The following is a 26,155-nucleotide window of genomic DNA, read 5'->3' as shown; positions in this document are numbered from 1 at the left end:
CTAGTTTCTGGGAGTCTCTGGGACATCTAACCTCCTCTAGAGCCCTGAGCTCTGTTCGCAGACAACTGGCGAGGGCTTTTCTCCTGTTTCCTTCCTGCTAGGGAGGGTGAGGGGAGTTGTGTGGTTTCCCCACATCCCATTTTGAAGGCGCTCCTGTGACCAGCTAATGGAACTCCTAGATAAGAATGACACGCTATGAGCTTGGACTCTGGGGTCAGACTCCCGGGATTTAAGTCCCAGCTCTGCCAATTTCTAGCTGTGTGACTGACCTTGGGCAATCTACATAACCGCTCTGTGCCTCAGTTTCTTTATCTGTAAAATGAGGTATTAGATTCCTATGTGGATTAAATAAGGTAATATATCCAAGCTCTTAAAATAGTGCCTGACTCATCATAAGCCCTCGATAAATATCATCTACTGTTTTATTGCTACTATTGAGGCTGCTGCTACTAGTAATAGGAGGAGGAGTTTCCAGGGCTTCTGAGCTGGATATTTCAGTGTTCTTGACCTGAAGGAGCCCACAGTCTCACCGACTCCAAGTAGAGCTGACGCCTGAACAGGTAAGTTACAATACAAAGGGGTGAAAATAAAAACAAGAGAATGATCGAGTCTGGGAGTGGTTTATTGTACCTGGGAATTAAGAAGACTTCCTAAGGGAGGTAACCATCGAGCTGGGTTTTGACGACCGAACCCAGTTTGCTGGCTTTATCAGTTTACGCTTGGCTCTGAGTCAAAGCGACCACCACCGCCACTGCCAAACAAAAACGGAAACGCAAAAATAACAGTAGCTTCAACAAGATAGAAGTTTCTGTCTGACTCCAGTAGAAATCTGGTGGCGGAAGGCCCAGGGCCCCTAGGGTGTCCATTGCTCTCCTCCTGGTGCAAGGTGGCTGCCAGAGCTCCGGCAGTCGGGCTCTTTAAGAACATTCCTAGATTTTGTACACCGTATTTACAAGCTGTTGGCAAGGCTTCATCCCACGGCCAACCTAATTGCAAGGGAGACTGAGAACATGTTCTTTATTCTGGGTGGCCTGTGGCCAGCTGGCTAAGAACTGGGTACCCCATTACTGAGGAGGACTTGGGGAGCAGACACTGGAGGTCTAGGTTCCCACTAGAAAGAATGGCACAAAGGGGCGCCTGGGTGGTGCAGTCGGTTAAGCATCCGACTTCAGCCAGGTCACGATCTCGTGGTCCGTGAGTTCGAGCCCCGCGTCAGGCTCTGGGCTGATGGCTCAGAGCCTGGAGCCTGTTTCCGATTCTGTGTCTCCCTCTCTCTCTGCCCCACCCCCGTTCATGCTCTGTCTCTCTCTGTGCCAAAAATAAATAAACGTTAAAAAAAATTAAAAAAAATTTAAAAAAAAGAATGGTACATGCAAAGGCCTGTGTACTTGGAGCACACGGCTGGTTCTGTCTTCACAGGGCCTTCAAGGATCCTCACTCCTTTTCTGCTGAGATGCTCACTGGTTCATCACAGGCCGGCCTGTGGACTTGCACTTAGATCAGCGTCCTGCCAGCCAGACACACCCACTCCCCACTCTCCTGTTGCTCTGGAAGCTCCCTCCCACCCAGTGCATCACGGGAGACACCGAGATGCCCTTAAGGAGCTTGCGTTCACCGAGGAGACAGAGCTGTTGAGTGGAGGGGCTGCAGAGAGAAGGGCCAGAGCCCCCATCAGACCTCTGACCTAGGCCTGGACAGCCAGACTAAGTGGCTGAGAGGGCCCCCTGGGCCAGGGGAATGCTGAAAAGAAAGGCCAGGAGGCAGCTCTTAGGGCTCCTAGGTGACCCTTGAGGAGAGCTGTCCTGCTAGTTCTGGAGGTCTGAGGCCTCAACGGCCACATGCTTGAGGGATGAGAGTCCTTGTCCCTACAGATGACATCACATGTATGCTGGTCGTGGCAGTTTGGGACCAGGGAGCCAGTGCTGGTGGAGAAGAAAGGGAGCCACAGAGGATGGCGTCTTGGAGCAAGCGCTAGGAAGCACAGCCCCCACTCGGGGCCAGGAGGCAGGAGAGCAGGAGATTCACACGGCCGAGGTGTGGGCATGGAACTCCAGTTCTGCCTCGGACATGCTGGGTGACGTGAAGCCTCAATTTTCCCATCTGTAAAGTGGGGGTCCACTGAAGGGCATAATGAGGGCTCCAGATGATGGGTGAGAAAGGCCTTGGCAAGAGCTCACGTGCCCTGCAGACACACGTGTTAGTGCAGAGACCTCTGAAGGAAGGCCTCCCCCAGGGCAGCCTCTCTTCCACACCATCACAGGCGCGGGGCTTTCAACAGACAGTACTGCCCGCCTACTGCCTAGGAGGCCCGGCTGGGCCCCAGGTTCTCAGGGATCCACCCGCCCCCACCCCGCACTAGCGCACCCCTTCCTCACCTCCCAGCCTCTCACATCCCCTCGGGCAGCGCTCTGGGTGCAGCCAGCAGCCAGCAGCCCGGCCCCAGGGCGGCAGGCCGGGATTCCATGCACCTGGGACGAAAGCAGAGGTGGCCTGGAGAGCCTGCGAGCCCAAGCGCCGGTCCTACTCAGGTAGGACTCGTCCCTCGCACGCCCACAGGGACCAGGCAGGCAGCCAGTGTGGAGAGCGGGTCAGAGGGTGGCGGCCTCCGGGCGCGTGGCCTGTGCCACGCCGGGAAGCATGTGCCCACCCGGTCCAAACGCAGGGTCTTTATACACGGTCCTCAACGCACCTTGGTCCTTCCAACGCACTGGAAAGCAGAACCGCAAATCAGAGGCTTCGTGATGGGCTTTCCCGAGCGCAGTGTCTGCTGCGTACGGTTCGCGGGAAGGGAGGGTCTGTTTTTCCCCCCGAACCGAACCGGCGACATCAGTCGGTCTGGGAGAAGTGGCCACCTGCTTTGCGTCTGGGGGTGGAAGGCCGGTGGGAGCCCAGGGTCTGATTGGGTAGATAGAACGTGGAGCCTACAAGACTTTCTTTCTTTCTTGTTTTCTTTTTCTTTGCCTGGTGTTGCCCCTTTGCTGGCACTGCTCCGCGTCATCATCAGCCACACGTTTCCAGCGGGATTTTCCGAGTTTCTTCGCCCCAGGTGGCGCGCACGTGACCCACGCCGAGCCAATCGGCGTCTTCTGCAGGGAATTTGCAATCAGGACCCAAAGACTTCAGCTGAGGCCACCTGGCTTCACATCTAGAGGCCACGTCGAGCCGGGAGCTGTTGACAGCTGTGCTTTCCGCTACCGACCGGAGGCGTGAGCAGAGCCAGGGGACAGCGGCAAGGTAAGAGAGGGAGGGGGCCCTGCTGGGCACCCACGGGGCTCTCAGCCCCAACGGCACCCTTTCCCGACCCCGACTGGGTCCTGCTCCGGGATTCCAGGAGACACCCCCGGGCCTCCTTTCGGGAACTTCCCTGCCCCTGCCCCCTGTTTGCTTTTTCTTGCCTTAGCTAGCTTGGGTGAGTTTCTGTTGCAATCAAAATAATCCTACCGATATAAAGAAAAGCACAGTGCGATCTCCTTGCATGTGACTCACTGAGCCCGCAGCTTCACTTGCATTATCTGGTTAATTCCTTATGATGACTGGGAGGCAGGTGTTGTTCTTTCCACTAGACAGATGAGAACACTGAGGCTCAGAGAGACTAGGTGACGTGCCTAGAGTCACGCAGCTGACAGGCACTTGAGTCTGGGCTGGCTGATTCTAGGGGCCAAGTGGAACTCCATCTGGGCACTTACGACCCACCCTGCTGTTAGGGGTTGTGTTTGAAAGTCACTGGCCTGGGAGTTGTGCTGGACCTCACACACACAGTCCATGATTCTCTGGGCTTATTTGACTCTGTTCTAGTAACTATATTTGTGCATCTCGAGAAAGAGCCATGCTGGTTAGGCTTTACGTTTTCAGTACTGGGCTGGGGGCCGCCTCCTTGGGGAGCCCAGGTAGAGCCCGGCCCAGCCCTAGACCAGGCTGGCTACCAGAGAAGGCTGATATCACATCCTACCACAGCTCTGAGGCCTGCCTGTGAGTCATGGACCTGGGCCGCCTGGGGCAGAAATGGTCCTCCCCCAGACCCCAAACCTAAGCCAGCCCCTCTGGGAAACCTTTCAGGGCTCAGGTGGTGTGACATTTTCTCTGTTCTCCCTCACACTCCGTTTGCCATGGCCCCACCTCAGGACTCAGGAGCCCTTGTTTGGGCTTTTCTGCTGAACCACCATGTAGGACAAAGCTGGCCTCTGTAATAGGCTTGGCTCCCCTCCTCCCCAGGGGTGAGTGGTTGCCCTTAGAGGGTCAGATAGAGAAGACCTAACATTGGCTGGGTCCTAGGATGCGAGGGGTTCCTAGGAGAGGTAGCGGGAGACCTGGCCGCTCGGGAGGCTCTGGGAAGACTCTAGGTATACTCCTAGCCGTGTGCAGACAGGTAGGCTCTCCAGAGACGGGACCAGCCATCCCTGCTCTTTGAAAATCTTTTAGAAGTTAACTTATTTGAATTCTATGAAAGTACAGTTTTCAGAAGAAGTGGAATCATGCTCTATGACATAAATAATTTGTTTTTTACCCCACTGAATAGATTACGGACATTCTTCCAAATGAACAGAGGCCTGAGTTATTCTTGTTAGTAGTTGCCTGACAGTCTATAGACTGAACAGCTCAGGGAAAACTCAGGACTGGTTTCATTGTGAATGTAGATCTAAGAATTCTAAGTAAAATATTAGCAAAAGGTGGGGGGGGGTGCCTGGGTGGCTCAGTTGGTTAAGTGTCCAACTTCTGCTCAGGTCATGATCTCATGGTTTTGAGTTCGAGCCCCATGTCAGGCTCTGTGCTGACAGCTCAGAGCCTGGAGCCTGCTTCGGATTGTGCGTCTGCTTCTCTCTCTGCCCCTCCTCTGCTTATACCCTGTCCCTCTCTGTCTCTCAAAAATAAGTAAAAATGTTAAAAAAAATTAAAAAGTCCAGAGCAGACAAGGCTCCAGGGTCCACCACAAGTGTTAGACCATGTTGTCCCAGCTAGAGACCCAGGGGCCCAAGGGCAGTGTTGGGGAGAAGCTGGTTCCCAGAGGCCTCCGGGGCAAGTCCACTCCCTGGAGGCCTCCTGCAAGTCTCTATGACCAGTTCTATATTCATAAGTTGGTGTTCTTTTTCTTACAAACGGTCCTTGAGTTGTACCAGCCTCAGGCCCCACACCTGGACCCTCCCCTGACTCTACTTCAGCATGTCCCCCCTGGATTTTAATCCTTGTGCCACCTTGACTCCCCAGCAGCCTGCCTGGCCGGGCATGCAGAACGGACTGTGAAGTGAAGGAATGAGGAAAGCAGAGGAACGTGACTTGTCCAAGGTTACTCTGCGATCATTGGCAGAGTCCAGACCAGAGCCCGCGTCTCTACCCACATCGTGTGGGGCCCCGCCCACTTCTCCAGGCAACCGCTTGGCCTGGTTTTTGCCCCCATGACATCCAGGAGGTGCTGAGAGCATAGAGGGTTGAGTTGCAACCTTGGGTAACTGGAGGGAGACCCAAATGGGGGAACATGTCCAGGCTGCCCGGTGTGTGGACCTGCCGGCTGTGGAGACATAGAGAGGACAGGCTTGGCACATGTGTCCCTGCCCCTCCACCTGCAGCCTCTTAGGGTCCCTGTCGCTAAGGAGTCTGGGAGCCACATCAGGGCAAGCCCACTGGCTCCAGCCCTCTCCTTGGCTCCTTCAAGAGCATGTTGAGTTTCTGGCACCTCTGGGGCAAGCTTGAACAGGCGGTGACAGGGAGAACAGGTGACAAACACGGCCCCGTGCCTCCCTCTCTCGGGCTGTATCGTATTAAATGAAAACAGCAGCTTGGACAACAAGATGGCCCCATTTTTATAAAAATAAACATGTACTCATATGTGTGTATTCTAATTTTCCCATAATGATTATGTATTACTTGTGGAAGGGCAGCACAGAGCAGTGTTTAAGAGCCAGAATGGGTTGGGGGGAGCGCCTGAGTGGCTCAGTCGGTTAAGCATCTGACTCCGGCTCAGGTCACGATCGCATTAGGTTAGTGGGTTCGAGCCTCACGTCAGGCTCTGTGCTGACAACTTGGAGGCTGAAGCCTGCTTCCAGTTCTGTGTCTCCCTCTCTCTCTGCCCCTCTCCCCCCTCTCTCTCAAAAATAAACATTAAAAAAAAATAAAAAGGGTCAGAATGGGGCTGGTCTTCCTTCATTCTAGCTGTGTGTGTGTGTGTGTGTGCGCGCGCGCGCGCGCAGGGTGGCAAGTCACGTGACCTCTCTGAGCTTCAGGTTATTCATCTGCAAAATAAAGTGCAGGCTCCTTGTCGGACCCCACCCAGGGATCATATTTAATACCACTAGTTATGGGGCCAATTCACCTGAGAAGCATACAGCACCAGGGTTCCTGCTGAAAATATTGAGCCTGGATCTAGTCATGAGGAAACATCACACAAATCAAATTGAGAGACACTCTGCAAAGCATCTGGCCTGGACCTTTCCAAAAGGCCAGTGGCATGAAAAGATGAAAGAAAGCGAATAAAGTTCTGGAGAATGATTCCGGATTAAAGGAGATGCCAAGGGTGGTCCTTGATCAGATCCTGGGTAGGACAGGGAAGCTATAAAGGACATTATTGGGACAACTGGGCACATTTGCCTACAGACAGGACATTAGATAAGAGTATGAGGATGTTAAGTTTCCTGAGTGCCATCACTATATAGGGATTGTGGGAAAATGTCCTCATCCTTAAGAAATAGTTGCTGAAAGGGGCGCCTGGGTGGCGCAGTCGGTTAGGCGTCCGACTTCAGCCAGGTCACGATCTCGCGGTCCGTGAGCTCGAGCCCCGCGTCGGGCTCTGGGCTGATGGCTCAGAGCCTGGAGCCTGTTTCCGATTCTGTGTCTCCCTCTCTCTCTGCCCCTCCCCCGTTCATGCTCTGTCTCTCTCTGTCCCAAAAATAAATAAACGTTGAAAAAAAAAAAAATTAAAAAAAAAAAAAAAAAAGAAATAGTTGCTGAAATACTTAGGGGAAAATACCATGATGTCTGCAACTACTTCTCCTAAATTAAATAAATATAAATAAAATATGTAAAATATAGATAAAGTAAATGCAGCAAAAATTAAGTTCAGTTAAATTAATTAAATGCCCAGCACAGGGCAGATCTTGATAATCTATAATCGGTAATCGCAAGCCACTGCTTCATCCAGCCTAGAGCGGCCTCTGCCCTGCCTCCTCCCTAAAAGGCCCCTTTTCTTTCCAATCCCCCCCCCCCCAGAGGCCCCTTTTCCAGAAGAGGTGGCCACCATGGAGACTCTGGGAGAATAGCAGGAATCAGCCCGTGGCCTTCCCCTGAAAGTCAAGGCTTCCCCAGACTCAGGCTCCAAATAGCCTCATTCCACCTCCATCCACAGGTCCCGGGTCCTCATTCATTTGCCATGGGCTGTCCTCTCCCTTCTAATTTGCTCACACAGTCCTCTTGGCCTAGAATGCTATCCTTCCTTTTCCTAGCACCTACATCCAAATTACCCTTCAAAGAAAGCCCTCTGAAGTGTTCAGAGACCCACCCCTCTCCCAGCCCAATGAAGAAGCATCCTTTCCTGGAGTGACACTTTTCCTGTTAATTCCGCTCTGCAATGCCCTCGTCACTCTGTTGCCTTCATGAGCCTTGGAGGCTCCAATTTGCACAGCCCGGACTGCAACCCCCATTATCTCTAGGACACACTCAATGCCTGAGCCCTGGCAGATGCTTTACGTATGTTTGTTGACCAAAGTATGGGTTGCCAGTACGAATCTGCTGCCGTTTTGGAGACTAAATACATGCTGGTGTATTCATATAATAGAATACAATGCAGGCGTCAAAAGAATGACATAGATTGGTATGGAGCAACCTGAGATATAATAATAAGTGAAAGAAGCAAGGTGCACGGTCGTGAATGTAGAAAGCTACTATTTGTGTAAGAAGAAAAGTATATATGTGGTACTCGCAAAGGCTGTCCCAGGAAGGAGAAGGGGAGCTGGGGAGACAGAGAGGGAGTATGAAGTTTTACACCTGTGCCATGTGCATGTGAACGTTTGAGCATATTTTATGCTTTATTTTTTAAAATTTATTCTTAGAGGGGCGCCTGGGTGGCGCAGTCGGCTAAGCGTCCAACTTCAGCCAGGTCACGATCTCGCGGTCCGTGAGTTCGAGCCCCGCGTCGGGCTCTGGGCTGATGGCTCAGAGCCTGGAGCTTGTTTCCGATTCTGTGTCTCCCTCTCTCTCTGCCCCTCCCCGTTCATGCTCTGTCTCTCTCTGTCCCAAAAATAAATAAATGTTGAAAAAAAAATTTAAAAAAAAATTTATTCTTAGAGAGAGAGGGAGAGAATGAGGCGGCGAGGGGGAGAGAAAGGGCGGGGGAGAGAGAGAGAGAGAGAGAGAGAGAGAGAGAGAATCCCAAGCAGCCTCCACGCTGTCAGCACAGAGCCTGAAGCCGGGCTCGAACCCACAAACGGTGAGATCACGACCTGAGCGAAAACCAAGAGTCAGACGCTCTACCGACTGAGCCGCCCAGGTGCCCCTAAAGAAAAGTTATTTTTGCCACTAGCTAAAATGGTTAAAAGGGTAGGTAAGGAAGACTTTATTCAGGAACATTGGGAGAGGTAGGAGGACTACCACAGTAGGGGAGAGGGGTCGGGCTCCACCCTGAATACAGCGAAGAGAGCTGGGGCTTTATAGACAAGGAGCAGGGTGAGGGGGGCAATGGATGGAAAATCAGGAAGAGTTGCCATCAAGGGTAGGGGCTTCTTACTAAACCGACTTGACAGGATTCTTGTTGAAGGCAGGAAAGGGGGATGGGATGTCAAGGGTGGGGCACCTTGCTAAACTGATTTAGCAGGATTCTTGCTAAAACTGGGCTGGGCAGGCCAAAGACAAGGCCCAAGGATGAGGCCTGGTCAAAAAGAGGCCTCCAAGGAGCCTGTCTGAAATTTGGTCAAGGAAAGAGTCTTTGTCACGTGTTAGAGGATTTTGAGAAAATTCCCCTTTTTACAGGCAAGGAAATGGAAGCTCGGAGAAGTAGCCATTTGTCCGAGGCCTGCTTTCGTCCACCTCTTCCGAAGGCTCAGCGCCACGGCTCCTGCTGCGTTTCATTGGCCCCCTTGTCCACAAGTCACGGGTAAAAGGCCCCAGGCTCCAGCCCTGACACTGTCACTGACTCACTGCCATGTGACCCCGTTTAAGTCCGGCCCACCTCTGGGCCTCTCAATATGACCCAAGAACTAAGCTACTAGAGTCTTCTGGCTGAGCCATGGAAGCTTGGGGGGGCCGGGGTGGTCCAGGCCTAGGCCGGGCAAGGCAATAATTAGCTGAGCGCTCTTCTGGAATGTTAAGTACCCGGCCCTGGAATGCAGCTCCCGCTGGCTACAAATATCAACCCCTCCCCATGGGACAGGCCCTGCAGGGAAGATAAAAATCAGGGTGTGCAGACACTGGGGACCCTGTCCTAGGAGTCCCTCTGCCGGGAAGTGCAGTCCTCTGACCTCTCCCAGGATCTTCCTCCGTCCACAGCTCCCTCCCACTTAGGGCTTTGCCCGGAGTGGTGGGGAGCCCAGTGGTCCTGCCTCCTGGATTTAATGCCCTTGTGTAATCCCCTGGTCGGTGTGGGCTAGACTTAGTGACTGCCTCTCGCAACAGAATACAGCAAAAGTGATGGGTCGTCACTTCTGATATCAGGTTACCAGAAGACCGTGGCTTTCATTCTGGGCACCCTTCTGCTCTCTCTGAATGAAGCCAGCTGCCATGTTGTAAGCTGCCCAGGAGAGAGGCCCAAACGGCAAGGACCTGAGTGGGGCCTCTGGCCAGCCGCCAGAGAGGCCAGCGAGGTTAGTGAGGAACCCAGGTCTGCAGTCCAGCAACCCACGAGGCCCCAAATCCTGCCAACAAGCATGTGAGTGAGCTTGGCCACAGATCCATCCCTGGTCGGGCCCAGACGACTGCGGTGCTGGCCGCCAGCTTGATTGTGGCCTATGAGAGACCATGTGGCAAAGGGCCAGCTGGGCCATGCCGACTCCTGCCCCATGGACACTGTTAAGACAATAAATGTGTGTGGTTTTAAGTGGCTGACTTTTGGGGCAATTTGTTATGCAGCATTGGATAACTAATACAGCACACATCAATCAAGTGCTTGCAGTGTGCCTGGCCCCTTTCCCATCATTCTTTCCCCTGCCACCCCTGGGAGGCCAGCCCACTTCATAGACATGGAAAGTGAGACTCAGGAGGTTCTGTGACTTGCCCAAGGTCTTATGGCTGGAGAGCTATGAAGCCAGAATACAGTCCAAATCCAACTTCTCCAGCCATAACCCCCTTGGAAAATAGGGGCATCGTACCTTCAACTTGACAAGGGGTTTCACCTGTCTCATTCTCCTTGAGTTTCATACTCAGGTAGGCATTATGACTCTATTTGCCAGGTGAGGAAACTGAGGCCCAGAGAGGAGACTGACTTGTTTCAAGTTATACGGAATATTAGTTGCAAAGGCACAATTAGAACCCAGGGTCTTGAGTTAGGGTTCAGGATTTTTATATATCACACACCAGGCTGCCTTCCTCCCCGCCTCCCCAGCAAGTCCTGCTCAGACAGAATCCTATGGAATGGGAATCGCAAGACAGACTTCAGTGATTCTCAGCCTGGTTTCCTCAGGGCTCGAGGTTAAGTACCCTTTGGGAGAGCAGCTTTGCCATCTAAGTTTGGGGCCTGTGGCCTTGAACCCGGGCCCAGACCCTACAGAAGCCTGAATAGTCTTGGGCTCAAGAGAGAGAGTTCATCCTCAGATCCTAGGGGGACACGGTCTGACTGTTCTCAGACATCCTACCTGGAGAAGCCAGGACAAGACTAGCAAAGGCTCTGCCCCATGTGGTGGGCCAGGACAAATTTGGTGCCCGGCTGTCTCCACCTCTAGTCGGGATCTGGGATGCCAGATTTGGGGGACTTGGGCCCAGGCAGAAAGATGGGCAACATGAACAACATACTAGAGCACTCATCAGATCCAGATCCACGCTGAGATCCACTGGGAACCTGTGTCCCGCTTCTCAGCCTACAGAGAGCCGTGGTCGGGCAGGACTGCACGGTGTCCATTAGGGTGTCACCGCACGCCAGGACGCTCAAGGGAGACTGCCATGACTCTACTTCCTGTTACTAGAATGCTTTGGACCGAGAAAATCTCCCTACAAAGGAAGCTTCCCTCCCTGCTTCAAGGCCCAGGCCCCACTCCCAGCAGTCGGGCTGGGACATCGTGAACTGTCCGAGCCGGGAAGCACCTTAAGAACCCTCTGGCTCGCCTCCAGCTCCCAGGACCAAGCTCACCAATAACACCTAAAGACTCAAAGGCCCGGGAAGGGAACTCCATTTACCTAAAGTCACAGAGCCTAGTCTTCAGGGCCAGGATTAGGACCAAGGTTTTCTGACTCTCAGTGCAGTACACAGGGCCCTAGGCTAGTACCTCTCAAATGTATGCTTGTATCAGAAGCTTCTGGAGGGCTTATGTAAACACAGATACGTGGGCCCCACCCTCAGAGTTTCTCATTCTGCGGGCCTGGGTGGGGACTGAGATTTTGCACGGCTGACAAGTTCCAAGTGGTGCCGATGGTGCTGGGGGAGGATCACACTTTGAGACCCAGTGCTCTAGACCATCTGTCTCCCGAATGGCTTTCCTGATGGTGCCCCAAAGCTCGGACCAAGGGCAATTTGCAGAGTCCCCAAGTGCCTGTCTAGGCACCCTCTCCTTTGAGGGAGTGGGGTGTGGCTGAAAGAACCACAAAGGGCAGTGTCGTGTCTTATTCATCTTTGCAACAATTTGCCAAGCATCTTCCATATTTGCTGACCCATGAAACCCACAGATATAAATGACACACCCCAATTTATAAGGAACCATTTTCGAAAAAAAAAAAGGAACTTCCTTTTGTGATAACCATACTTAAAGTATTTTACTTTGTTCAGGTCATCGGGTGTTATGTGCAAGAATATTTTAAAGAAAACTACCACTAGGATGTGAATAGGAGGTGAAACGATGATCTTCATTGCCATGTTTTCTGTTTCTATGCTTCACCGGTAGAGGTGGTTCCACCCATCACTGGTGGATCTATCCACACAGACACAGATTTATATGTAGGTACAGATTTGGATACAGACGCGGGTGCAGGTTTAGATGAAGATGCAGAGGTGAGGCCCCTAAGGAGAAAGGACATGCTCCCTCCTGCTCCTCCCCAAAACGTGGGTGTGGTGAGGGGGCCAATTTGGACACAAGATGGCAGACAACAAGGTTGTCCTGGGTGCCCGGACAACCTCCTGGAGTAGGACCACTGCTCCAGTCCCGGACAGTCTACTCCTGGGTCATCACAGGAGAGAGAAGTAACCTCCACTCTGACATGGCTCGAGTAGATCACGCACACATGCCCCCCAGCAGGTGACAGGCTCCTTGAGAACAGGGACAAAGCCTCCGCCTTTCGTACCAGAGCTCCCAGAACATAGCCTAGCAAGTTTCAGTGTTGGTTCTGCCCTTCACTGGCAGGTGTCCTGGGGCAAATGACCTTCCTGGCTGTTTCCTCTTCTATAAAACGGGACTGAGAAACGTTCTCACAAGATTGTCGTCAAGCTTAGTGAGATGCTATGTGTAACGCACTTAGCCCTGTGCTGGCACATAATGGGAGCTAAATCACTGGTGGTTATTATCAGCTATTAGTGTTCAGAAATCTGATCCTGTCCCCTCCCACCCTGTTTTATACCATTGTTCCCCATTTCCCGTGAGATAAAGTCTAAATTCGCTACCATGACTCATAAGACCCTCTATGCACCAATTCTGCCCACCTCCCTGGTCTCATCACTTATACTTGGGACAATGCAGCCGGACAGGGCTGCTCTGGCCTCCCCTGGTCCTACTCTGGTCCAGGGAGCTGTCCTAAGGTCACAGTGAAAGGCAAGCAATGTGCTAAGTCCAAATGACACTTGAAAATCTTTTAACCTGCCCAAAGGTACAGAGCCCAGTACCTACCACCTCTCAGTAAATGCAGAACGGTTTCCCTCCAGTGCGGAAACAAGTGGCTGTATCTTCAGCTCAGCATCAGAGTAGCTGCCTCGTGTCTAGGGGCCTCACTGGACCAAAAATACGTGTCTGTAATCACTGAAGTCACATTCAGAACGAAACATTCATGTGATGCTTCTTTACTGTACAGGCGGTCCTGTGACGTGCACTGTTCTACCTCTGAGCCTTCGCACATGCTGTTCCTTCCACTCCCAAATTCCTTTCCTGCTTCCTCCTCCACTTGGCCTGGCCAATCCTTATTCCTCTATGAGGTCTCCGTGCAGGTGCCACTTCCCGGAAGAAATATCCCTAACTACCTGCAGCCCCATGCCCCCCCCCACCAAAACTTAGTCCCCTAAAACTCCCCTGCACTGTGCAGCAGGCCTCCCACTGTATATCAGTGCAAGCCGCCCATTGGATTTTACTACCCAGTCCTTCCTTCTTTCTTATTCATAATGCTCAGTCGCCAGCGCCTACCACACACAGAACTAGGTGCACAGAAGTGCCCAGTCAATGCCTATGATGAATGGGCCCGCGAGTGAATGCTGGAAAAGGTCAGGAATGCCTCTGCTTCCATCATCTGGCATCCTGGGGAGGGCAGGAAGGGGACAGGGGCCACTGTGGGGGCCTCTCCTTCCCCATCGTCCTTCCAGACCCTTTCCCTGCCCAACAGGGCGCCACTGGCCTGTCCCACACCCTCTCTGCCGCCTGCCCAGTGACCTAATTATTGTTTTTTCTTCCAGCCCCGCGGAGGGGAAAACAGAAATTCCTGGTGGATGACACAGGCCCGGCGGCCGCCTGAGAGCCGAGCACGGGACCGGCTGGGCCGGCTTCGCCCGCCCTGAACCCGCCGCCCGCCCCGCCATTAGGGCCGCGGGAACCCGTCATCAGGCTAAGTACAGAGCGGGCGGCGGGGCGGGCGGCCGGGAAATTGCCGGTTCCCGCTGACCCGCGGGGCCTGCGGGCGCCCCGAGTCTGGGGGCTCGGGGCGGGCAGGCCGGGGGCTAGGGGAACCTGGGGGGTCACGAGCGGCCCGCGGCCCCGTTCTCCTGTCATTACTCCGGGGCAGCCTTGCTGGGCAGGGGGCGGGGGGGCGGGGGGAAAGGTGGGGGGCGGCGCCAGGCGGGGGCGGGGGTGGGGCTGGAGGAATTCGGAGCGGCTCGGCCCGGGGTGTGGCTTGTGAGGCTCCGGGCCAGAGCCTGGTGGCCACACCTCGGGACAACCCTCTGCGAGGGCTCTGGGGGGCCGCAGGCATCCCTCCCCTTTTCTGGGCCCTGCCCCCACTCTTAGAAGGAACACTGGGCTTGGAGACAGACCGCCAAGGGTCAAAGGCCCCAGTCCTGATGGACTGCTTATTCTGCCACTCCCCCTCCGGGGGTCTTTGATGCTGGAGGGAGCCCCAGTTCCCCCATCCGTGAAATGGGTTAACAACAGCTATGGAAGAAATGAGATGTGGGCGGGTCAGTCCTCTCCCCCACGCCTTGCAGATAATAGATGCTCCATTTTCTTTCACTTATTAGGGGAAAAGGCACCCAATCATGCATGCCTTCCATCAGCGACTATTGATTGCACAGCTACTACGTGCCCTGCCCCGTGTTAGGCCTTCGGGTTGTAGTGATAAGTAAGACAGATAAAATCTCACATTCTTAGGGGAGATAAACAATAAAGAAATAAATAGACACGGCAGACAAGATAGTGCTTCAGAGAGTGATAAGTGTCATGGTGTAAAGGGAAGAGGCACGATGGGAGTTGGAGGGGTTGTTCTATTTTAGGCTCAGTGGTCCTAGAAAGAAAGTCTTCATGGTCAAATGCCCTTTGACCTGAGACCTGAGTGAAGTGTGGCAGTGAGCAAGGGGATTAATTATCTAGGGGAAGCCTCTTTGGATAAAGCACACAGCAGGTGCAAAGGCCCTGGCTCCTCGCCCCCACCCCTTGCCAGCAGAAGGTAGTGTCTCAGGCTTCTGGGCTCCTGAAGGACAAGACTGCTCCTTTCCTGCACCAGTCGGCAGCTCTGGAGTCAGACAGACCTGAGTTTAAATTCTGGCCCTGTTACTCACTGGCTGTGTGAGCAACAGTCACCTTGCACGAGTCACTCGATCTTTCCGAGTGCTACATGTCATAAACCCAGAAGGCGTGGCCAAAAGAATGGTCTGTGGGATCCCTGAGAAGACCCCAGGGATGGGTGGATGGGTCTCCTTCTGAATTGGTGTGAAAAGCGGACTTACCCTTGCCCCGTCTTGGTGTCACGGGCAGACAAGTAGTAGAACAGTGAGCAGCTTGGACAGACTCTGGGCGATGGTTCCCAGCTAGCAGTCTGAAGTTGGTAACCTGCATCTCAGAGCCCCGCGTATAGAAAGAGAAGCAGTGGAACGCAGCTCCCCAACCACCTGCCTGGACGGCCCAAGCCTCAGCCCAGGCAATCAGTGAGGCTCAGAGAGGAAACGTCCAGCAAGCCCCAGTCAGGGCAAAGCTGTAACATTGGCAAATTTCATATTTCATGTTCTCTTATCTCTTCTCTCCGTTCTGTCTCCTTGCCTTCCTGGATAAATTTTCTCCTCCTTGGGAAAGGACAGGGGGTCAGCCACTTTACTCACACCTGAGGGAGGATTTCAGTCCTCAGAGATACTTCTGACACGCTACCTCATTTGACACATGGGGAATCTGAAGCCCAGAGAGGGCAGAACTTGGCCAGAAACACACAGCAGTCCTGGGATATGAGAATTCATGGCAGCGACCTCTGATCGAGGGCTGTTTCTTCACTGTACTTCATGGCCAACTTCCGCCCATCTTATAGAAGGAAGAAACTGAGGCCCAGAGCCATAACATGAATCAGCAAAGGCTTTCCAGGCCAGCAGGTAGCAGTGGGGAATGAAGAATATCTTCTAGACAAGGGTTGTGGGGGAGATAGGGACCTTTCTGGATCCTTCGTATCATTCCCATCCCCACCTGTTTTAAAGATGATCCCTGAGCCTCCACAATGAAAAAGGCATTTGAGGAGGTCTGTGGCCATTGGCACCTGCTCCTCACCCAAGGATCCTAAATTCCCCTTATCCTGCAGGACCCTCCTGGAAGGTGCCCAGATGCACACTGTTGTTGCCCTCGTCCGTCTGGCTCGCGTGAGAACTTGCTTTGACGGTTGGGCCATGGCAGTGTCTGGAGGTCACCATGATCGGACTGGGTTCTGCCTCACCCTGCTCAGGGGTTCTTGACCAATGCCCTGTTGGGAGCCTTATCTCAGAACTTGCACATCAGCCTCTGCGTCTGCACCCACAATACCCTCTATTTTTGCCACTAGCTGCTCCACTAGTGGCTTCTCATTCATTCATTCATTCATTCGCTAAGTATTTCCAGAGAGCCTTTTGGGTGCCGGGACTGCTCAGCACATTGAAGGTAGAGCAGCAAAACAAGGTGGTGAGGTCTGGCTCTCTCGTAGAGCTCCCATTCTATGATGGAAGGCAGGCCCAAAAAAGCAAATATACACAAGCTGTTAGGTCAGATGGGAGTTAAGATAGAGTTTAAAAAAGGGGACAGCCTGCGATGGGGGCGCTCTCTTAGGTTGGGTGACTGAGCAGAGACCACAACCAAGGGGGGGATGCGCCATGTGGTCGTCTGGTTCTGAAAGAGGGAGCTGAGGTGGAAAGGCCGCGAAGCAGGGTATGCTTGGCATTTTCAGGAAAGAGCAAGGAATACCATGCGGCTGAGTGATGGGGAGGGAGAGGGAGGCAATGAGACTGGGGAGCAGAGGGGGTGGGCTGTGGCCGCCTTTGTGACTCCACAGTCGCCCCACTTATTCTGTGTCTGCCTCGATGTCCCTCCCAAGGCAGCCTGGACATCCCCAGCAGCCATTTACAAAGTAGCCCAGCAGAGTCACCCTTTTCTCTCCCCTTCTATTTGGTTCCCTCCACCCTGGCACCTCCTTTACCTGTTCTAGAAAGCAGAACTGAAAAGATTGGCAGGAACGCTCACCTCTCCTGAAAAAGAATTTGGAGTCAGAACAACCTCCGGATTCCAGACCAGTCCTCACTACTTGGTAATTGCACGAGCTTGGATCAGCTGCTTAAATTCTCTGAACCTCCGTCTCCCCATCTGTAAAATGGGGCTCCATATACCTACCGTCTAAATAGCTGTGACAACAAGTATATGCCCACCCTCTGACCTAGCAGGCACACTCCTAGGTACACAGCCAAGGGAAATAAACGCGCGTGTCCTAAAGGCACTAGGAGTTCCTAGGGGTTGGTCACGATAGCCCCAAATGGAATCAGCCCCAATGTCCCTCTGTAGAAGAGTGGATGGAAAAGGTATGGTATCCTTGTGCCCTGTCACATCCCACAACAACAATGTAAACCATCGAGAGATGCCACAACGTGGATGAATCTGGCATTTCGTTGGGCGAAAGAAGCCAGGCGCAAAGAACGAGTACATGTTATTCCGTTAGAAAGTTCAGGAACAGGCGGAGCCAATCTTCAGTGAGAGAGGCTGGGATGGCAGTTACCCGTGCGGGACGCTGACTGCAAGGGAGCTTCAGGGAAACTTCTAGCATGGTGGAAGTGTTTTGCATCATGATCTGGTTGGTGTCACACAGGTTTATGCGTATGTAAAAGTTCATTGAACTCGGGTTCCATGAAGAATTTGAGGTCGGTGTGCATGGTGCTATATGTATATTCTATTTCAATAAAAAGGTAAAAAGAAAAAAAGTCCTATACCGCCTCGAGAGCTGGTGAAGAGCAAGAGAGCGAGAATGTAGTCATGCCTGTCTCAGGATAGGCGCCGGGGGAACATTCCCTACTTCCCCAGTGCTTTCTGCAGGACAAGGAATGCCCTCTGGTGTCCAGGTCCCTGTCTCGTCTGTCCTACCAGGGACCAAACGTCCCTTAGGGCCGGATGATGCTGTGGGGGACAGCTGAGAAACAGAATGGGATTGCAATTCTTTTTGCTTTTTGCCTTTTAGTTTGTTTTTTTCTGTTGCTTTGCTTCACGACGAGAAAACGATAGTCTTTATCATTATGGAATGTGGCAACTAGCTGCAGGTCAGGTCCCCAGGTTTATTGTGTGGTAGAGACTCGGAGTGAGAAATGCTCAGCTTTCCAGGCCTGGAGCCTGTGACACAGCATTGAGAGCTACCCCCTCCCTTTGAGATGAGCGAGAGTCCCCAGAGCAGGGCGTGAGGACCCCAGGGCCACCCTGCAAGGTAGCGGCAGGGCCCCAGCCCCCTATATCCCATTCACCCACATCCAAGTGCCCCCAGGATCAACTGGCTGGGGACAGCTACCCCACTTCCACCCTTCCACCCTGCACCAAGCCCAGAGAGGGCAGTCGACTTCTCCAAAGCCACACAGGAAGTCTGCAGCCGAGCCAGGCAAGCAGAGACAAGGACGGGAGGCTGAACGCCTGGGCCACCTGCGCCACCAGCCAAGCTTCCCTCTCATGCTCATGGGGACTGGGCTCCTCCTGGGCAAAAGCTCGGAGTGGCCTCCTGTGTGGCCTCCTGCTCTGAAGAGGAAGGACTCTGTATTATTAATGGGGAAGTACTTTTGTTATCAGCTTGGCATGGAGTGGGTACTGTGAACCCCGTCTGCCGGGTACTGTGTCGGGTACTGTGAACCCCATCACCTGATCCTCCCCAGGGCAGGGCCTCCATAGGACTGGAGACTCCTTGCTCATGGGCGCCTCGGGTCTCCACTCTCCTGCCCGTCAACATCGAGTCTCGCCTCAGGACCCCAATACCCCCAAGGCTGCCTAGGTGCCCCCTTATATACCTCCTACTCCAGGCCAGGCTCCTTTGTAGGCCTGGGGTGCAGGCCCACGTGGGTCAGCGTGGGGTGGATCTTCCTGTACCCTCTTTCTGGAAGCTCCTATGGTCACGAGCCATGTCTTTACTCCTGTGCCCCCTACACCCATCATACAGCCTGTCATAGAGTGGACTTTTGTGACATGAAAGAGATGACCCAGGATGTCATTTGAAGGGCTCTAGGAAGAGATTCCAGTGCCCCCCCCCAACCCCATCCCCCCTATATCCCCAGGAGCCACAGTCTGGAATTCCATTAAGAGAGTCACATTCCTTGACATTCTCTTCATGGGAATAAATCAGAGGATTAATTTATTCTGTTCTTGGGCCCAGAGAGAGGCCTTAGGAACTTTCAAGAGTCAGACTGAAGATATGAGTGGGGAGGGGTCTGCCAGCCTGTTCCTCAGCCTCTGGCAGGAAGGCTGAGACCCCAGAGAGGGGCTGACCTCTGGAGACAGGCTTGGGCTACAGGGGCCCTTGGGGCCGGCGGGAACAGCGGGGCCTGTCTGGGAGGAAGCCTCTGACAGACGCTTTATCAGGCCCTGTCGCCTGCGTTATCTGCGGCTTCTCAGCAAAGAAGGAGCCACAGTCCTCAGCTGTGCTCAGACCACTCCAGGCCTGGAACAAAGCAGCCGAGTCAGCTGGCGGCCCCATGGCTCCACAGGCCTGGCGGCCCCATGGGCTCCACAGGCCTGCGGCCCACGTGGGGCATTCAAGGGGGTGGCTGGCCCAGCCTGGCGACGGCTCGTCTGCTGGGACTCCCCCGCCGAGTGCCTGCCTCACAGGGACCACCTCCCTAGGGCCTTTCTGCAGAATGCGGATGGGGCACGGGGTCACCCCAGCCCCTCCAGGGCCCAGCTGAAATGTCAGCCACAAAGGACGGGACACAGAGGGGCCTGTCTGGGAACAAGGGCCAAGTGTTGGCGTGGGATGATGGCCGGGGCCGGGCTGGTCAAATGTTTACTTGGAATGGTTCAAGTGGGCACCCTCAGGCCATGGGGGCAGCTGGCGCCTGGCATGGGCCCCCTTTACCCACCCGCACGGGGTGCTGTGAGGATTCAGACCATCTCAGATGGGCCCAAATCCAAAAACACCCAGAGGGGCTGCCAGTCTAGACCTTGGCATAGTCACTCCCTCCCAGTCCCTGCCCACTGCTGGGGAGAGGAGAAGCTGGGAGGGCGGGTTCAGCCTCTGTCGTTCCAGAAGCACCTGCCTCTCTGGCCTCTGGTGAGACTGCCATGAACGGTTGGGCAGGTTGTGCACTACAAAAGGACACTTTGCCACTGAAGAAAGCAGACCTGAAATCCTCGCAACTGGCCAAGGGACTGCATCAGCCCAGAGGGCACTTTTTTAGTGACTGCTAGGAGGGTCACCTCCTTTTGTGTGCTGGGCATTGGGGATGTTAAGATGATGATATAGTTCTTTTGTAGGAGCTCATTGACTGTTAAGGATGGGTTGCCTGATCTAAAACAGGATGTCCAGTTAAGCTTCAGTTTCAGATAAACAACAAATAAATTGTTTTAAGTATAATTATGTCCCATGCAATATTATAAAGTTTCAGTATGGCGAGGGGTGGGTGAGGTCTGGTCAAGTCAGACCTCCCCCCGACACTCCCAGCACATAGGGCCCTAAGGGTCATGGAGAAGACTGTGGGAGACTTGAAGACAGTCCACCACGGCTGGAGAAGAGCCTGAGAAGTAACACGGGGCAGATGGAGTGCCCAGTTGTGGGCTGGTACTTTGAGATGGGGCCACACTGGAGGGTTTGAGCTGGGGACTCTCACGGTGTGGCAGGCTCCCTCTGGTGGCCGTGTTGAGAATAGGCTGGAGGGGCACCGCGAAAAAGCGGGCTGACCTGTGAGGTTATCACAGCCCTCCAGGCCAGGGTACCAGGGCAGTGAGCGATAGTTGGAGAGAAATGGCTGATTCTGGACATCTGAGCTTTTTGTTATGGAAAACGTCAAAAGTGTACCAAAGTAAAGAGAGTAGTACAAGGAACTCCCATGTCCCCATCCCCCTCTTCAAGCATCATTAGCTCATGGCCCATTTTGTTTCATGAAAAACCTTTCAGCCCTCCTGGCAAATGGATTATTTCCAACCAAATTCCAGATATCATATTATGTCACCCATAAATATGTCAGTGTCACTGAAAGGTATTTTGAAGCTGCAGCCACCAGGAATTTACCCAAAGACTTCAAGTAGCTCTTTTTTTGTTTGTTTTAATGTTTATTTCAGAGAGAGACAGAGCGCAAGTGGGGGAGGGCCAGAGAGAGAGAGAGACACAGAATCTGAAGCAGGCTCCAGGCTCTGAGCTGTCAGCACAGAGCCCAACGCGGGGCTCGAACTCACCAACTGTGAGATCATGACCTGAGCCGAAGTCGGCCGCTTTATTCGACTGAGCCACCCAGGCACACCAAGCAGCTCTTTTAAGAGAGGAGGGCCCCTGACCCTATTGGGCCCATTGCTGTGCGGTCGGTTCCCTGATCTTAGGATGATTTCTCCTAAAGCTTTCTAGCTTTTCCTCCCCTGGGATGAGTCTTCTGAGGGTCTGTGCACTCTCCTAGCAGGATGCTCCTCAGGTTGGGGTCTTGGGACACTGGCCTTGACTTTCCATTAGAAGCTCCTGCTTTCTCCCAGACCTTGCCACAGCCTGATGCTTCCCCTTTTTTGTTCCCTTGATGACAGGACTGTCCTGTGTCTGGCATAAAGGCTCCCCACGTCCTCAAAGACACTACTCCCTGGGAACTCAGGAAATGCAGGCGCTGTAGGTGAAGGTAAGGGAAACATACTGGAAGTCCTAGAATGAGGTTCAAGGACACGACGCAGACACCAAATCCCTAATAAGTGCAAGGACGCTCTTTGCTTTCCAGAATGCCACCCCCTCCAGGAAGCAGCCTGGCTCTGCCTCCAGTTTCCTGGGAGACTTTGGTTAGGTCCCTTCCCCTCCCTGGCCTGGAGAAAGGAACTAATTCATTATGTAAGGCTTCTACCTTCTCCCCACTCTCAGATTCTGTACCCCCAAAGTCTCCCTGCAGTGGGAGGCACTGGGGGGGGGGCAAAGCTGGACTTGGGGAGAGGCTGCTGGGGACATGCTAACTACTGACCCAGCTGCAGACACACATTGAACCCTGTGAGACAGGCATGGTATCCCCCACTTTATGGAAGAGGAAAGCGAGGTATAGAGAAAACCACTTGACTAGGGTCCCCTAGTTTGTAGGAAGCATAACCAGGCCAATGCCAAGCACTGGTGCCCATGGTTTTTGAGCACTGCCCCAACCCGGGGTTGAGGCCCAACTCTGCCAACATAATCCAGACTGTAGTCAGTCTGCTCTCTCAGAGTCCCCCCAAAGCCTGGAGCTCCTGGCAGCTTCCCCACCATGGGACCCAGAGGCCAGCTCACCTTCCTGTCAGTTCTCTTTCGCTCACCGAGCCCTCCCAAGGCCTGTGCTTAGGGGGTATCAGACACATCAACAAATTTCTCTCCTTGAATCCTCAGCAACAGCGTGAGGTGCTGTGCCCATTTTGCAGATGTGGAAACTGATACTCATGACCTACCCAAGGCCACACAGCCCTGCAGTAGTGCAGACAGAATTGAAATGAGAGTTCTCTGAACCCGAGTGCCCCTTCTTCTACATTGTAAGAGCGGGCTTAGCACAGAGACATGTCTAACGACCCACTGATATTTGGTTGTCCTGGCTTCTTTTTGGCACGTAACTCCTTTGTATTGCTTCATCTATGTGATCACGCTTTCTAATAACCACGGGAGGCAGGTATGGCCACCGTTTGGTTTTACAGATGAAGTGCCATACATGTCTTTGGGAGACTTTCAGAACTTCCAAAATCTTCCCCGAGGCTTGAGTTGCTCTGTTGCTGCCACCCATGGATGCTTATGTTCTTCTAGCGCCCCCTACAGCCTGTCAATGCCATTGAATCGCCCTGCTGGGTCATTGAGAAAGTTTTTCTTGAAAAGTGTTTTCCCCCTTTGTAACCCCAAACCTCCGGCCGTTTCCCCATCTGGGCCTTCCCCTCACAAGTTTGGACCCACCTTGTCTCTCCTTCCTCCACATAGCCATAGTTTAAAGACATTTGCTTTTTGTGACTTTATCTTCAAGAAACGAGGACTTTAGAGAGGCTCAGCTAGAACATTACAGAGGTGGTCAAGCTTAAGACCCACAAGAATGAGTCTGGGTTTCCACCACCAGGGAACTCTTTGGAGTGCGATTAGGTTAAAGGTTCTCCAGGGAAGGTTCTATGTCCCCCCCCCCCCCCCCCGCCATGTCCCCTCACACGCTGGGATCAGGACCCTCAGAGCAGCACCTCAGTCAATGGGGAGGGGGAGGCGGCTCTCGGCTCTGCCCAACACTGACCAAATGATATCTGAAGCAAATTCCAGATGGTCTTATTGTTTTATTCACAATGTTCAATATTGTCTCTAAAAGATAAGGATTCTTTTTCTTTAAAGCCGAGATACCCTATCACACCTAACATCATCATACTTAATATCCTCAAATATCTAACCAGCGCACACGTTGCCCCAATTTTGCCTTAAGAATGTCATAATTTTTAGGGGCGCCTGGGTGGCTCAGTCAGTTGAGCGTCCGACTTCGGCTCAGGTCATGGTCTCACGGTCGGTGAGTTCGAGCCCCGCGTTGGGCTCTGTGCTGACAGCTCAGAGCCTGGAGCCTGCCTCGGATTCTGTGTCTCCCTCTCTCTCTGCCCCTCCCCTGCTCATGCTCTGTCTCTCTCTCTCTCAAAAATAAACATCAAAAAAAAATTTTTTTAAAAGAATGTCATATATATTTTAATTATGCTGTCTTCCTTACATTGATGTCTACATGCATATTGTATATCGTACGTGTGTCTATGCATATATATTCACATCCCTCCCTCCTTTTCTCAGATGAATGTTACCACATTAACACACAGTCACACTTCCATCCACCTTGCTTCGTTCACGGTGCATCTCGCCCGCGATCTCGCCCGCGGGTGTCCGTCTGCATGCCCTTGTGCTTCTTCACAGCCAGACTCCTCCACTGGGCTGATGACCACAGTCCTCCGCCGAGGGACATCTTCCTCGCTTCCTGTCTTTTGCCGTTACGAATAGAATCGCGGTAAACAGCCTTCTGCTTGCGTCTTTCAGGACACCTGCCAGAGTTGATTTACAGCCTTGGGATTCCTGAGTCACAGGCTCAATGCACGCAGTGTCGCTCGCTTTTGCCAAACGCCCCTGCAGAGGGATTACCCCCCACGGCAGGCTCCCACCAGCTGCGTAGGAGAGGCGTGGTTTCCCCGCAGCCTCCCCTGCAGAACGCGCTGCCAAACTTCTGGATTTTTGCCAATCTGATAGGTGGGACGTGGTATCTCGGAGTAGTTTCAATTTGCATTTATTTTATGTGAGCATGTTAATCATCCTTCATACGGTTCAGGGCCATTTGCGTTTTCTGTTCCCGTGGATTGTTCGGTAGTATTTTTAGCCCGTTTTTCTAAGAGGTCCTCGGTTCTCTCCTTTCCGCTTTCAGAAGTTCTTTATAAATTGGAGACATTAATCCCTTGTCTGTGATAAAGGTTCAGGTATTTCCTCAGTTGGTCATTCGTCTTTTTTGTTCATTCATTCATTCATTCATTTATTCATCTCAAGCCCAGTGGCTCATTCATCTGAATGAGATCCAGCTGGAGATCTAGCTGTGACTAGAGTGTCCCTGAAGGGGGCCCCACCATCACGTGCTGCCCAAGCTAGAACCTGGTTCTGATCTTGGACGCTCTCTACCCCAACCCCTCCCTGTGCTGTCTTTCCTGCCCCCCTGTCCCCTGTTCTGTTGCCCAGTGACCACCCTTCCCCTGTCTTGCCCCTCTCAGGCCATTCACATCTCCCAGTCCGAGCTCAGCAAGGCCCAGAAATGAGCCTGATTATCTTTGTATCTCTCCCTACGAGCCGAGCCCCAGATGGATGAGGAAGTGAAGAGTGAGGGAATGAATGAATGAATCAATGAATCAATGAATCTTGTGAGGATAAAATTGCCTTCGGCCTGGGAAACCAAGTCAGAGAGGGGCTTGGAAAAGCACCTCCAGGATCAAAGTTTCTTTGTCCTTTGCCTTCTCTTCAGATCCAATTCAGGTCAGAAGTGCTAGTCTTTAAAGTGCTCCCAGACAATATATGATGCCTGTTTCATTTCATGATTTATTTTATTTTACTTTTTAAATGTTTATTCATTTACTTAGAGAGGAAGAGAGAATGCACATGCATGAGTGGGGGAGGGGCAGAGAGAGAGGGAGGGAGAGAGAGAACCCCACGTAGGCTCCTCACGCTGTTAGCGCAGAGCCCCATGCGGGGCTCGATCTCACCAACCAGGAGACCATGACCTGAGCCGAGATCAACAGTCGGACGCTCACCGTTGAGCCACCCGGGCACCCCTTGTTTCACGATTTAAAAGAACGTCTGCTTATTGTAGAAAAGGTGGAAATTACAGGGAGATACGAAGAAGAAAACAGAAATAACCTGTGACCCAGAGGAAACCACTGTGAACGCTTTGGTGTCTTTCCATTCACCTTTCTTCTTTAATTTACATTTTATTTTTATATATCTATTGTCTACATATCTATATGTGTATTTTTACATACATATACATGTACCCCCCCCTTAACATTATAGCATACATATTTCCTCATGGCATTGAACCAACACATCGTCGTAATTTTAAATGATCACACAATATGCCGTGAAATGAATGTATCATGTCCTAGCTTCGCTAAGCCTCTTCCTTTGTGTCCTCATCCGTAAAGCGGAGGAGTGGTGAAGTGCCCCCTGCCTACTTCGTAAGTTCCCTGCGAGGGTTCATTGTCGTTCTATGCGCGGCAAGCACTCAGTGAGTGTTAGACATCGTCATTATTGTGATTACCATTTCCTAGTTGTGGACGTTTAAAACCTAATCTTATTCTATTGCAAATAACTCTACAGTAAACCTCTCTGCCCAGGGCAGTTTGGGGGGGGGGGGCTCCGAGAGGTTGCTGCACCCCCGCTCAAACTGAGCACAAGGGTGACTGAGTGAGCAAGGTGTACTGAGGACCCAAAAGTTAGCACAGCAGGTGTTGGCCACCGGAAGCCTGGGGAAAGGGGAGTCCACGCAGGGGGAACAGCACCTGCAAAGGCTCAGAGGCCTGAAAGAGCGTGGGAGTTCCTATGTGCTGGGTGGGGCAGCAATCCTTGTCTCAATTTTACCAACGGGGTAATTGTGGCCCAGGAGAGGAAAGTGACTGGTCTGATGACAGGGGTGGGAACCAGCTTTGTATCTCCTGACTCCCAGACCGGCACTCCATGCATGCCCTGGGCTGACCTACCCTACCTAAGAACATCTGTTGCTTAATGGGAGGGGAGGTGAAGACGAGCAGGAGGAGGAAGA

The 26,155-nt window shown here is 52.8% G+C and overlaps 1 long non-coding RNA gene across 1 annotated transcript; it reads left to right on the top strand.

Annotated features, from left to right (window-relative positions):
- The first annotated feature begins 1,350 nt into the window (after positions 1 to 1,350).
- Positions 1,351 to 9,078, top strand: LOC125168592 (uncharacterized). The gene is made up of 3 exons (XR_007153211.1): positions 1,351 to 2,528; positions 3,005 to 3,234; positions 8,953 to 9,078. It is a non-coding gene; the product is annotated as an uncharacterized LOC125168592 (long non-coding RNA).
- The last annotated feature ends 17,077 nt before the right edge of the window (positions 9,079 to 26,155 follow it).

The sequence above is a fragment of the Prionailurus viverrinus genome, chromosome B3, assembly GCF_022837055.1.
Source record: "Prionailurus viverrinus isolate Anna chromosome B3, UM_Priviv_1.0, whole genome shotgun sequence".
NCBI lineage: Eukaryota > Metazoa > Chordata > Mammalia > Carnivora > Felidae > Prionailurus > Prionailurus viverrinus.
This window is presented reverse-complemented; position numbering and strand designations above follow the sequence as displayed.